This window comes from Geotrypetes seraphini, chromosome 12, assembly GCF_902459505.1.
Source record: "Geotrypetes seraphini chromosome 12, aGeoSer1.1, whole genome shotgun sequence".
NCBI classification, from domain to species: Eukaryota; Metazoa; Chordata; class Amphibia; order Gymnophiona; family Dermophiidae; genus Geotrypetes; species Geotrypetes seraphini.
The window spans coordinates 30,274,176-30,287,971 of NC_047095.1; positions in this window are offsets into that span (position 1 = coordinate 30,274,176).

Genomic DNA, 13,796 nt, shown 5'->3' on the forward strand with positions numbered 1-13,796 from the left:
GAATTTAGCTTATGTCTTTGCAGTAGTAACTCAAACAAAATTACATTCAGATCATTAGGAATGGAAAGACATAGGGTGCAGGTCTCTGAATTTTTATAAATTAAAAAACCAAACAGTACGCTCTCTGCATATAAAGAAATTCTGTGACTGGCATTCTAAAAATTAAAAGCTAATTAGATAAGTGAAAAGTTCCATTAGTTTGTCAAAGAGAAAAAGTTGATATCCCTGTGTGATCTATCTAGAGCAGTATATCGCAAACTGTGTGCCGTGGCACACCAGTGTGCCTCCTGAGATTTCAGGTGTGCCGCAACACACTGGCGAGGAGGAGAATCGTCCATGCTGGCTGACTGCCTACAGGATGTGCCTCTCGCGGCGAGCGGCACGTCCTGTAGGAAGTCAGCTGGCACAGATGACTCTCCTGGCCGGTGTCTCTCCTCCTCTCCCTGCACTTCCCGGATCCCTCTACCGAAGTGGGTCGTGACCAGATGGGCCTCTGTGCACTTCCGGGTGCCTTCCGGCCAGGGCACTGGATTTAGTGTGCCGCCAGCCGGAAAGTTTGTGAGACACTGATCTAGAGAGGAAATCAGAAATAAATTATGCCAGAATCTAGCAAAGAAACCTTTAGGAAATCCCAATTTGCTAAGAATAACAATTTCAAATACAATTTTATTTGATATATCGCCTATATTAAGTAAAATCTAAGGGCTTTTACTAAATGGTACTAGAGGTTTTTAGCACGGCCAGTGAGGTAAATGCTCTGATGCTCATAGAATTCCTATGAGCGTCGGAGCATTTTTACCTTGCTGGCCGCACTAAAGACTTCTAGTTCCATTTAGTGAAAGCCCTTAGAAAAACTTTTGAGTAAAACGCATGTTACTTTTTGTGAGTTAGATCCCATCCCATCACAATGGCTATCGTGCTCTAGACATGGGTTATCGGCTTTGGCTTTAAATATGATACATAACAGGTTAAATAAGGGTGAGGTCCCAGTATGCTAGAAAAAGGCAGCTATTAAACCTATTTTGAAGAACAAAGATCCAGATATACGGTATTTAATCCAGCTAATTGCAGGCCAGTTTCAAATCTTTGCTTTTTAGCAAAACTGACAGAGCGGATAGTTTTAGAGCAATTGGTCTCATATCGCGTCAACACAGATTCTAATTCCAAGACAGGCAGGATTTCGAACTATACACAGTACTGAGACAGTTTTAGCAGGTTTTCTTAGAGTGAACTTCACTATCTTGGATCACGGGAACTTCGCTATGGTAGTATCTTTAGATTTACAATATGCAGAAATAAGAGGGAAAGGGGAGTAATATACTAACATACCAAATAGAATATACACAGGAGGGATAGTGGGAAAGAAGTCAATATAATATATCAAGAAATTAAAAAGGACGCATAGGGAGGGGAAATAAGCCTCTTTGTTCAGTATCCATTTACAGGCTGTGTCCTAAACCAAGGTTAAGTAGGAAGATTCATTTATAGAAAAATAGCAAGCTTTGTTTTTTTTTTTAAATATCTTTATTCATTTTGAAGCCATAAATAAGTGCAGCATATAATACAATCATATTACACTATAAAAGCACTTAAATACAATTAAAATTGTAATCTATGACAAATAGATATATTACATTACATTACATTACATTAGTGATTTCTATTCCGCCATTACCTTGCGGTTCAAGGCGGATTACATTCCAACTAAAAAACAGGAATTACATACAAATTAAAAGGAGTTGAATAAGCGATGACATAGAATTTTTTAAGGTAATAAACATTGGATAAAGAGTTACCAAAGGGAATTGGAGGTCTTTAGGAGGTAAGAATATGGTGAAATTATGGGTTTTAGATAGCATTTGATAGGTAAAAGTGTTGTTAAGAGTAAGAGGTTTTAAGAGTGGGTGTGGTTAGGACTGTTTCAGGGCTTTCTTGAAGAGTATAGTTTTTATTTGTTTTCTGAAAATCTTGTAGTCTGGGGTGGTTAACAGTAGGTTGGAGATTTGGTTATCCATTCTTGCAGCTTGAGTGGCTAGGATATATCACCCCCCCCCTAATTTTATTCAAAAAGTATGCGCAAATTAAGAAATTAAAAATATGTTACAACCCACCCTGGACGTGCATGATCAAAGGGCAAAATCTACTATCACTCTTTGCAAAATTTTGTCAATGGCTCCCAAATCTTTAGAAACTTCTTATAAATGTCCCTGTTGTGTAGAAGAGCAAAACTAAGCAAGTGCTTCACCAGTAGTGTTCACATCAGTCAGCCTTTGAAGGAGCCTACTTAGGCTGACCAGGTCAAAGGCAGCTGAAAGATCGAAAGAGAAGAACATCGCTTCTAACATCTACAGATAATGTCATATACGAGAGCGAATCAAAAATTAAAAGCAATTGTTAAGTTACACGATAATCGGAACAGAGTGAGCAAAATGCAACATACATACTTGTACATTGGGATAGTTTGTCCAAGCACCGTGCAGCTCTTGGCCTTTAGTCAAGTGGCAGCCACAAGGTCAGAAACATGGATGCTCTATTGTAAAATTGCACCATCAAAGAACAACGTGCAGTTGTCCACTTTCTTTAGGCAGAGGGAGGGAAACCTGTGGAAATTCACTGTCTTAGTATGGACATTGCACCATGAAGAAATGAAAGGTTTATGAGTGGGTAAAAAGGTTTAAAGTAGGAAGAACAAGTGTAACCGACGAAGGTCATTCTGGTCGCCCATCAACATCACGTACACAAGAGCACATTGACAGGATGGATGCCTTGATTAGAGAAGATCCACGGATAACGTGTCTCAGTCTGTTGTAAATTTGGATATCAGCTATGGATCTGCATTTGCCATAATGCATGATGACTTGGAATACAGGAAAGTCTGCACACGATGGGTTTCCAAACAGTTTACTGATCTGCACAAGCAACAGTGTCTGGAGGTTCTTGAGACGGTATGAAGAAGATCCAGGTATTTGGGAGAGAATTGTCACTGGCAACATGATATGGATGCATCACCGTGACCCAGAAAGCAAAAGGAAGCAGTGCTCACCTGTAGGAATGCAGAAGCTAGTTGAACGATCCAACAAATGCGTCGTCTTGCATGGGGACTATGTGGAAAAGTGATATGTTCAATTGCTCATACTTACTTCTGTTAAAGCCGTTAAATGTATTTTGCCTTTACTTTTTGATTTACCCTGGTAATTGGCAAGGCCTAAAATTATAGGCTAGAGTTAGGCCAGCTGAATGGTGGACACAGAACCCAGTTTGATGAGGGTGTAAGACGTTTGTCTTTTCAGGATAATCAGTAATCAAATAAAATGAAAAGGATCTTGCCTGCAGCAAAGGAGATGAAGTCGGATACACTATGTATCTTGATAAAATGTATAATATTCAACAGTTTTCTATTAATATTGGTTGGGTTCCTCCTTTTGACAAAAGCAAACTAGTTTGGATCTTGAAAGAAGACGTCACATTTTTTTTCCATTTAAACTGCAAAACTGTGCTGAAATCTGTATCTGAATTGATCAGATAAATTGGCCAATAGTAGATTTTCTTTGAGGTATGATTTTGATTCTCAATTGACTGATTCTGTTGGAAGTCAAGAAGCGACTGCATTTCTTGGTACTGGGCTCAAGCTTTTATCTTTCCGTAAGTGTTATATAGCCATAGTTCATGCTTATTGCTTCCACATGCGGAAGACATGAGCCCGTTTTGTTCTCTGTCTGATATTTCAGATGCCTTTTCATTTTTTTTACTGCTTACGTCTGCATAAATCACAAGTCTTGCTCTTGATAACTGAATATGATTGCAAATTGTGTCATTTATGTATTTTTAATTTCTGCTTTTTGATATTTCTTAAAGGTATTTGAATTTTACTGTGTGGGTAAGGACTAGTAGTTTGTATTAGTTTGTTTCTAAGTTAGTTTAGCAATTATAATTGCACTAAAAAAAAATTAGATATAGATATGACACCCCTGTTCCAGAGAGTGGTAGAAAACTGGAACGCTCTTCATAGGGGAAAACACTCTCCAGGGATTCAAGACAAAATTTATTTATTTATTTGTTCATTTTTATAGCCCGTCCTCCCCAGGAGCCCAGAACGGGTTACAAGAAAATAAAATTAGGTACTGGAACTTCCCTAACTGTCCCGAAGGCTCCCAATCTAGCTAAAGTACCTGAGAACATAATTATTAAAAAGTAAAGATTAGACAAGAAGTTCCTGCTGAACCGGAATGTACTCGGGTAGTTCTAGTCTCAGGGCGCTGGTCTTTGACCAGAGGGCCGCCGCGTGAGCGGACTGCTGTGCATGATGGACCACTGGTTTGACCCAGCAGCGGCAATTCTTATGTTCTTATGTATTGAAATCTCCATAAGCACTGAGGGGGGGAAGTTATCAACATGGGCTACTGTTAAGTTGGGTTATTTTACCATGTCGGGTTATTTTAGCACAGTTTCTCATTGCATAAAATAAGACCCTGGGCTAAAGTAATCTGAATTGTGGTAAAATACGTCACTTAAGTTCAACCCACGTTGATAACTTCCCCCCCCTAAATATGTTGACAAATTTGGGTTTTGTAGAATCTTATGTTCAAACTGTCTTAGAAATGCACACCATTACAAGTACTCTGCAGACATTTATTCATTGGAGTAGTTCTCAGTTTTTAAGACTCACATGAGAAAATAAGGCACAGCTAGAGTTATTGATGTGCATTAACTCTGTTAATGCATATTTCCCCCTTCCCCCTTTGGTAGTGGCTGCCACATGGCTAGAGCCCCAAAGCCCTTTAAATCCCTATGGTCTTCGGGGTAGTTACCATAACGGCCCGTGCTATCGAGCTTTGTAAAAGAGAGGGATTATTACTAACCAGGTATTACCAATATGGGTTTAGCTCTAATCTTCTGAGCACTGAGGCATTCTTGGGTTGCAAGCTCTCTTTAATCCAGCACTTCCCAAACAATTTTTGCCAACAACAAAACATTCACATGACTCCAGCTATACCTCCCTTATGTCTGTGCCTCACACCATGCTGACTTCTAGCATCAGCTGCCAGTGCCACTGAGCCTGTGTAGGCCAAATAATAGCATTCTGCTGACCTGCATAGGTCAATAATACTGCTTCCCTGATTTTTCTTTATTTTTCTGGGGTTTTGGTTTTGGTTTGTTTGTTTTTTGCAATCCCATTTGGGATTGCAACCCACAATTTGAGAATCACTATTCTAGCATAATGCTAGTTTATCTTGAGATATGCATGAAATTGATTCACTATGCTGCCTTGGGCACACGGGGCCCAATATTCATAAAGACTTATGCAGTTGGCACCATCAACTGCATAAATCTTTTTCTAAAAAAAAAAAAAATTCTGTTGGTTATACACATCATGTTATGCATAGTATGTGTTATGTACATATATAGGAAGGAGAGATTAGGGATGGTCTGTGGGAGAAGTTCAATATCAATTATGTAAGAGGAGTGGACACTTCATTCTGCAGTAAATATTGCAACAAAATTGGTCCACTAATGTTTTGTGACCAGTGACGATTCCGAACCCAGTAAAAGTTTATACAAATGGGCCTCAAAATTTCAACAGGATCCAAGAAGGGTTCAAACTCATAAAGAAAGATAAACCTCTCGTGAGTTTCATAAATTCTCATTGGCTCCTTTCACTCAAAAAATAAGCTTTGCATACAGGAAAGATCTGCATAAGGCAGTGCTAAGCTCATTTCATAGCGCAGCTTAGTAAAAGGACTCCTAAGTTAGGCCTGCTATTATGATGACCTATCTCAAATAGATAGGTGATGTTTCCAGCCAGAAACAGACTAACCGTTGGGACAATAGGGTAATGCCCAAGGGTCCATAGCAATAAGAGAGCCACTCTCTCCTAGCTTCCATTTATTGATAGGTGAATAGAGGCCCAGACCACTGTCAATCTGCTCCTGGTTCAAGCCACTGCATAAACATATATTCATCTGACTGCCACATCCAGTGCTTCATCTGGCTGCTGCAGCTGCTGCAGAAAATTGGACCCATTTTCTTCAAGTGGGAGTGTGGTGAGCTCTCAACAATAATTTCCATCCTTCAGATCTTTCTATAGGTAAGTACATTTCCATCATTGCCATAAAACTATGAGTTGTGTTAAGTGAGTGAAGTACCCTATATGCCAGAGGTGCCCAAAAGGTCGATCGCTATTGACCAGTAGATCACAAAGGCAACGCGAGTCGATCGTGATAGACTCGCGTTGCCTTTGCATTCTCCCTGCTTCCCCGACGCCGCAACAGGCCAACAGTGACTGCACAAGCATCCTCTCTGATGTCAGAATTGAGGTGGGGGGGAGGTAGGCTGGTGGGCCCGGCGTTTGTGCAGTTGCTGCTGGCCTGTTGTGGCATAGGGGAAGCAGGGAGAACTCGGCGATGGTGGCTTGAGGGGCCAGGGAGAGAGAAAGAAAGACAGACAGAAAGAAAGAAGGGGGGGCAAGGAGGCAGGGAGAGAGAGAGAGAGAGAAAGGGGAGGGGGCAGGGAGAGAGAAAGGGGGAGAGAATGGAATGTGTCGAGTGGCAGGGAGAGAGGAAGAAAATGTTGGACTCATAGAGGGACAGAAAGAGATGGTTGGGGAATGGAATGCGGTCTGAAAGAGAGGAAGCATGCAGGAGGCAGAAAGAAGGGAAAAAATATTGGATGCACAGTCAGAAGGAAGTGCAACCAGAGACTCATGAAATCACCAGACAACAAAGGTAGGAAAAATGATTTTATTTTCAATTTAGTGATCAGAATGTATCTGTTTTGAGAATTTATATCTGCTATCTATATTTTGCACTATGGCCTCCTTTTACTAAACAGCAATAGTGTTTTTTAGCGCAAGGAGCCTATGAGCGTCGGGAGCAGCGCAGGGCATTCAACGCAGCTCCCTGTGCTAAAACCCGGTTTAGTAAAAGGGGAGGGGATATATTTGTCTATTTTGTATAATTGTTACTGACATGACATTGCATATTTTAGTCAATTGCCTTGACCTCTGAGAAACCTCCCGAATATAAATGATAATTAACATTTTCTCTGCGTACAGTGTGCTTTGTGTTTTTTAAAATTTTATTATTGGTAGATCATTTTGACTTGGTCATTTTAAAAGTAGCTCGCAAGCCAAAAAAGTTTGGGCACCCCTGCTCTATGCTACATGTAGCCTTTCAGGTAGTCACTGTTTCCAAACAAATATTTGGATTTGTTCAGTTCCCCTCTTCATTATCAAGGCATCAATCCTTAATTAAAATGTGTGAAGACCTAAGAAACCTATACTTGAAATTACAGATTAAAAGTAAGACAAAATTAAGAAGCTAGACGCCTAAAACATATCAAAACTCTCAAAATCAGCTTATTTCACAGAGTTAAGATTAAGGCTCATTAACCTGAGGTTTGTAAACATTATGTTTCTGACAAGTAAACAACAACTCTTGTGCCCCAGCTTTTTGAGTTGTCTTAGGATGATGTAGTGAAATGCTGGAAGGCTTATAAAGTTGATTAAAACAAATGGGAAATAAATCTTTCCTGTTTTCATCAAATAGGAAAAGCAGTTGCATCTTTAATCTCTCTCAGCAAGGAATTCCATGAAGTCTGAGCCATCTACCTACAGCATATGAAGCCTCAGTCTTTCCCCACCACTGATCATGGCAAGGGTGGAGTCGAGGAAACTCTTAATATGAAAATGAAAAGTGTCAGATCAAAGAATTCATAGCTAGAATTTTATCCTAAACTGACTGTAAATAAAGTCAATCTCTTTATTCTCGGTAGGATCTGTTCTGTATGGGGCTAGAACATAACATAATAGATAATGACAGAAGATAAAACATAACATAACATTGTGCTTATTGACCGCGTAACCAGAAGTTCAATGCGGTTTACAAAAAGTTATAAAAGTAAACATGTTAGAAAAAAGATAGGTCTTCAATTGTTTTCTAAAATGGCCCTCTAATAAAGAATGACATGGGGACAAATGTATCCCTGTCCTGTCCCCGGAGTTTTGTTGTTGTCCCTGTCCCATTCCTGTAAGCTCAGCCTTAACCACATAAACCTCAAACACTTATGATTTTAAAGTGCTTGAGGCTTGTGCAGATGAGGACAGAGCTTGCAGGAATGGGGCAGGAACAGGAAAAGAACTCGCCAGGATGGGAAAATTTGTCCCCTCTACACTCTAGTCCAGTGGTTCCCAACCCTGTCCTGGAGGACCACCAGGCCAATCGGGTTTTCAGGCTAGCCCTAATGAATATGCATGGAGCAGATTTGCATGCCTCTCACTTCCATTATATGCAAATCTCACTCATGCATATTCATTAGGGCTAGCCTGAAAACCTGATTGGCCTGGTGGTCCTTCAGGACAGGGATGGGAACCACTGCTCACCAATGTGATTAGGGTCATAACTGCCACTCTGCAGGATAACCCCAGCTTGGCCCTGATTCTGTAAAGCAGTGTTTCTCAACTCGGTCTTGGAGTACCCCCTTGCCAGTCAGGTTTTCAAGATATCCACAATGAATATGCATATAATAGAGGCAGTGTATGCAAATCAAGTTTATGCAAATTTAATGTGGATATCCTGAAAACCTGACTGGCAAGGGGGTACTCCAGGACCGAGTTGAGAAACACTGATATAAATGGTGTCTTGTGGCTAGGCATCACTTAGTGCAGTGTTTCTCAAACTTTTCAAGCCAAGAACCCCCCCGGCCAAACTCCGCCCCAAACCCACCCAAACTCCGCCCCTGACTCCATCCCCATAATAATAATACTAACTGTAATGCAATTTCTTCCATCCATTTTTCATATACACACAATATAATCTTATTAATACATAATGGTAACCACAAAACATTTAAAAAAGCACACTGTACACAGAGAAAATGTTAATTACAGTATTTATATTCAGGGTTTTTTCAAAGATGTCAAGGCAGATGACTTTAAAATATGCAGTGTCACCTCAGTAACAACTATAGAAAAATAAATAAATATAGTGCAAAATATAGACAGCAGATATAAATTCTCAAAACTGACACATTTTGATCACTAAATTGAAAATAAAATCATTTTTCCTACCTTTGTGAGTCTCTGGTTGCATATATATATCTTTCTTCACACAGGCCCAATAATTGTCCCTTTCTATTCCCTCCCTCCTTTATGTCCCATGTTAGTGCCCACTCCCTCCCTCCCTCCTTCCTTCCTATGTCCCAAGTTAATGCCCCCTTCCTCCCTCCCTCAAAGCCGCTTGGCTGGCCCGGACCTTCTCTCCAACGTTAGAATTGACGTCGGGAGGAAGGCTTATGGGCCATCGGTGTGCAATCGCTGCACATGCCTGGCCCTTTGGGAGTTGCGGCAGCAGCAGGGGGGGAATTAAATGGAGCCAGCGGGCAGCGAGCGGGTGGGTGGTGAGCAGCAGCAGGCAGGCGGCAGTCAGTCTGTATACCCCCAACAGGCGGTCCACGTACCCCCTAGGGTCTGCGTACCGCAGGTTGAGAAACCCTGGCTTAGTGCAATTGTCAATCAACCACTAGATGCTTTTAGAGAATTGCATTTAGTGGTGTCTAACTTGATTCAGGCACTGGTAGACATAGGGTTACCAGACATCCGGATTTACCCGGATATGGCCTCTTTTTAGAGGGCATATCTGGACGGCTTTTCAAAACCCGGCACTTTGTCTGGGCTTTGGAAAAGCAAATTGCGTCGGGATGGGCATCCGCGCACGCGTGGATGCAACGTGGTGATGTCATCACGTCGCATGTGTGGATGCCCTCCCGACCGAGACGAGCAGGCTGAGGGGGACGAGTCTGAGTCGTGGTGTGGGTGTAATGGGGTGGGAATGGGTGGAACAGGGGACGGGTCTAGGGGTCCAGATTTGACATATGTAAAATCTGGTAACCCTAGGTAAGCATCGTAATGCTAGGGGTCAGGTTATTGGGCCCAGGTTTTGGGCCTAATTTACCAATGCTTGAGAGAGAAGCCTACCAGCACCTAATGTTTTCCACGCCCAAAATCCACCCTTAACCACGCTTACTTATAGCGTAGGCGCTCGTAAACGCCTTGTCGATTTCAATGAGGAACTTTAATTAATTGGTTTTTAAATTGACTTTTAATGGAGTTTTCAATTATCACACCAATTAAAAAATTTTAAGTTCCATGCTGAAATTGGCTAGGTGCTGCCGATATAGGCACCATATTGAATCAAGGCCCTTGTTTTTTTTAAGTGAATAAAGTATCATTAGGCCTTCTTTTCTTAGGCGTTTATAAATAGAAAATTTAGGTTTTTATTTACCAGCAAATAAGGGGTTATTTGAGGGCCAACTTTTCAAAATTATGGGGGGGGGGGGGAAGGTTTAGTTTCCATAGCACCCACAGAGCTGGCTTCTATGTTTGAGAATGCAAAAACTCAGTGTTTATTGGGTGCTATTGCTGGGTAGTACTTTCGCTGGTGGAATCACAGAAATGGTACAAAAATTGAGATGAGGATACAAGCCAAGCCATGAAGTGGGTGAAAGAATACTAGGGGAAGTGGTGTTTTTCCAGTGTTTACCCCATAGAACTTTTTAAACATATTATTTTGTACCAGGTGTGTGTTTTGTCTGTATTTATTAGTTAAAACCTAAAATAAGAAGTCTTAAGTATAAGCCCAGGAATGAAGGTGCCATTCAATGAGCCCAGCAAAAATCCCAGGACCGCTCACTAGTAGGAACCACCTGCTGTTGTACCAAAGTCCCCCCTGCTCCAGTTTCCTGTCCCTGCCGTCCAAATTTTTATCCTGAATGTATTGATGAAAAACTTCATTCACTGGCATTTGATTTCACCTCTTGGGAAACCATATCTCGCTCTCTGGAATAGGTCACCCTTGGCATCTCTGTAATTTTCTTCTAAACCAGCCGCAGAGAAATGGGACTTTACTTTTTCATTATTGCTGCTCTGCCTGTTCCTATCGGCTCTGGCTGCCGGCACTGCAGAGCTGTTGAAATCAGTGAGCAAGTACTTCATGCAGGGCAGGATTAACCAATAGTCCAAGTAGGCACGTGCCTAGGGCCCAAAATGGTCAGGGGGGGCCGATGAAGGAGGGCATCAACATTGTTTTCTTCCAAACGGCGATGGGCCCCTCCAGCATCGATCGGCAACGCGCCCCCCCCCCCCCCGATCGACAACGCGGGCCCCCCCGCCATCGACGGAAAGTAAGACAAACAAGCAATGCGGGTAAGAAAGGCAACGGGAACTGTAATTGTGGAAGTGGTGCTGCTTGCCCAAAGCTTCCCTCTGACACAGCTTCCTGTGTCCGCCTGGACACATGGTGGGGTGGGGCGGGACAGGGGGCCCAGTGTACTTGTGTGCCTAGGGGCCCTCGACGAATTAATCCTGCCCTGACTTCATGTGCTTCTTTGACTGTAGAAGTCTATGCTTAGGACTTTTATTTTGAAATGGCATTCCTTTCTTATTACTTTATGGTTTTATACAAGGGGGTGCTGAAAAGTTCTCAGCCCAACCAAGAAGAAAATGACGTGGATATGGTTCAATTAATGATCTGAAACAAGGTCAAAACATAGAATTTAATTTTTGCAAATTGGCACTTGACAAAATAAGATAACACTCTTTCCAGCTACAGTGGCAAAATAACACTCAGAATTTAGGATGTTGGTTGAGAACTTTTCAGCACCCCTTCATATTATGTGACCTACTGAAACCAACGGTATAGCCAGTTTTAATAAACATAAGCATGAATGGGGTTGATATTCAGCTAATGACGGTGAGTGTTTTTTAACCCCCAGCAGCAGCATTCTCAGACATTCAATGCCAGATTATGTTGGGACACCAACATTGAATGTCCAGGTGTACGTGGTCAGCTATGTCAAGTGCAATATTCTGCACATAACCGCATAAGGAACTGCATCAAGTTTCAAGTTTATTTAGGTCTTGATATACCGCTTTTATAGGCAAAGCGGTTTCCAATTTATACAAAATATTAAAATGTTTTTAAAAAAAAAATATATAAAATAGAGTGAACAAATTCACATTTAGGAAACAGATGTAACATGGGCAGATGGGGAGGATACATTGCTTAAAATAAAAGAAAGGGGAGGTAAAGGACAAAAGGAATAAAGGGGATCTATAATGACGGGCCTGATGTCTGAGGTTTTTGAATAAGGGATTAAGTATAAATCTCGAAAGCATCTCTGAAAAGAAATGTTTTAAGATTAGATTTAAAGTTGTTGGGATTCTTTTCTTGTCTCAATGTCAGAGGTAAAGCATTCCACAATGTGGTTACAGAGATTTTTTTATGCAGTCCAATTTAACCTCTAAACTTAGGCCTTAACTGTATAAGTGCTGACTCCACCCACAGACCGCAATGTTTAGCCAATCAGGGCATTAGGCCCCTCCCACTGCATCCCAAGATGCCATGGGAGGGGAAAGGCCCATCAGTCGCAACACGTAGCCTTTAGGCAGAAGGGAGCATGCTTCCCTTCTGCTTATTTTGCAGCGCAAGGTATGGGAGTGTTGGATGATGGGGGGGGGGGGTGTTGCCAGTGCTGTCGGGGTGTCGGGTGGTGTAGGAGGGGTGTAGTGTGAGGGCTCTCTGTGGAGGGGGCTGGAGGATTGGTGCTTGAGAGGGAGAGAGGAATCTCTCTGTCAGTTCAGCTGATCCTGGCAGGGGAATCCCCGTGAGCTGAGCCTGCTCAACTGGCTCAACTGCTGGGGATTCCTCTGCCCCAATCAGCTGATGGCAAGCCCTCAATATGCTGCTTTTTCCCCAATCTCTGGGTGATGGGAGGGGGGGGTCAGTGACCACTGGGGGCGTAAGGGGGTAAGGGGGGATCATGCCTTAATCCTTCCAGTGGTCATCTGGTCAGTTTGGGCAGCTTTGGGGGCACTTAGACGCAACTCAAACAGGTCTAACTGCCGGCATCTAAGTTCCCTCTAGGAAAGCTTTGATTATCGCTGCAGTATGTCCAGGTTTAAGCCCGCCTGATTCCCGCCCATAATACAGCTCCCAACATGCCCCTTTGAGCTCTGGACGCACAGCAGCTTAGAAGTGCTGCTGCAAGTCCAGAAAATTGGCTTTGATTATCGGAACTTGGACATCCCTACTATTAGGACGTCCAAGTGCCGACTTAAGCTGGTTTTTGGATGCTTTAAAGTTTTGATTATGAGCCTCCAATTCCTTTCAGCACTATAGAAATGATAAGTAGCAGTAGTAGTTGTAAGAGCACTGTGGGACAATACCTTTATCAACCTAATGTACCATCTTTCTGTGAAATTGCAATTAGTTAGCCCTTGTCAAATGTCTTGAAAGAATTTTGAAAGAATGTTGGATGTCTTTCCGGAATAATTTAGAAACAAAATAACCTTTGAATTTGTATTTGTGCTGTTGCTATAGAACTGGACTCTGCTGTACCATGGAGTAGATGAATGGATTTCATTATATGTTTGTCTAATGTTGCTATGGAAGTACATATGGTTTTATTTCTTGGAAAATGTGGTAAAATATAAAGAATTTAGGTGCCTGCAAAGCAAACGGAAAGCAATTGCAAGAAATGCATCTCAGAGTAAATAATGAAACCAAAACAAAACCATAGGATATTTGATAAACCCTGAAAATGTATTGTGTTATTTATCAGGGATTCGAATGATGTGGCGGAAAGAAATCACTTCTTTTGCATGCAGTGTTCTAATTAACTCACTAAAAGGAGCATTATATTTAGGGGTCCTTGTTAAAGCCAGGGCAGGATTAATTCGTCGAGGGCCCCCTAGCCACACAAGTACACTGGGCCCCCTGCCCTGCCCCAGCCCACCATGCGCC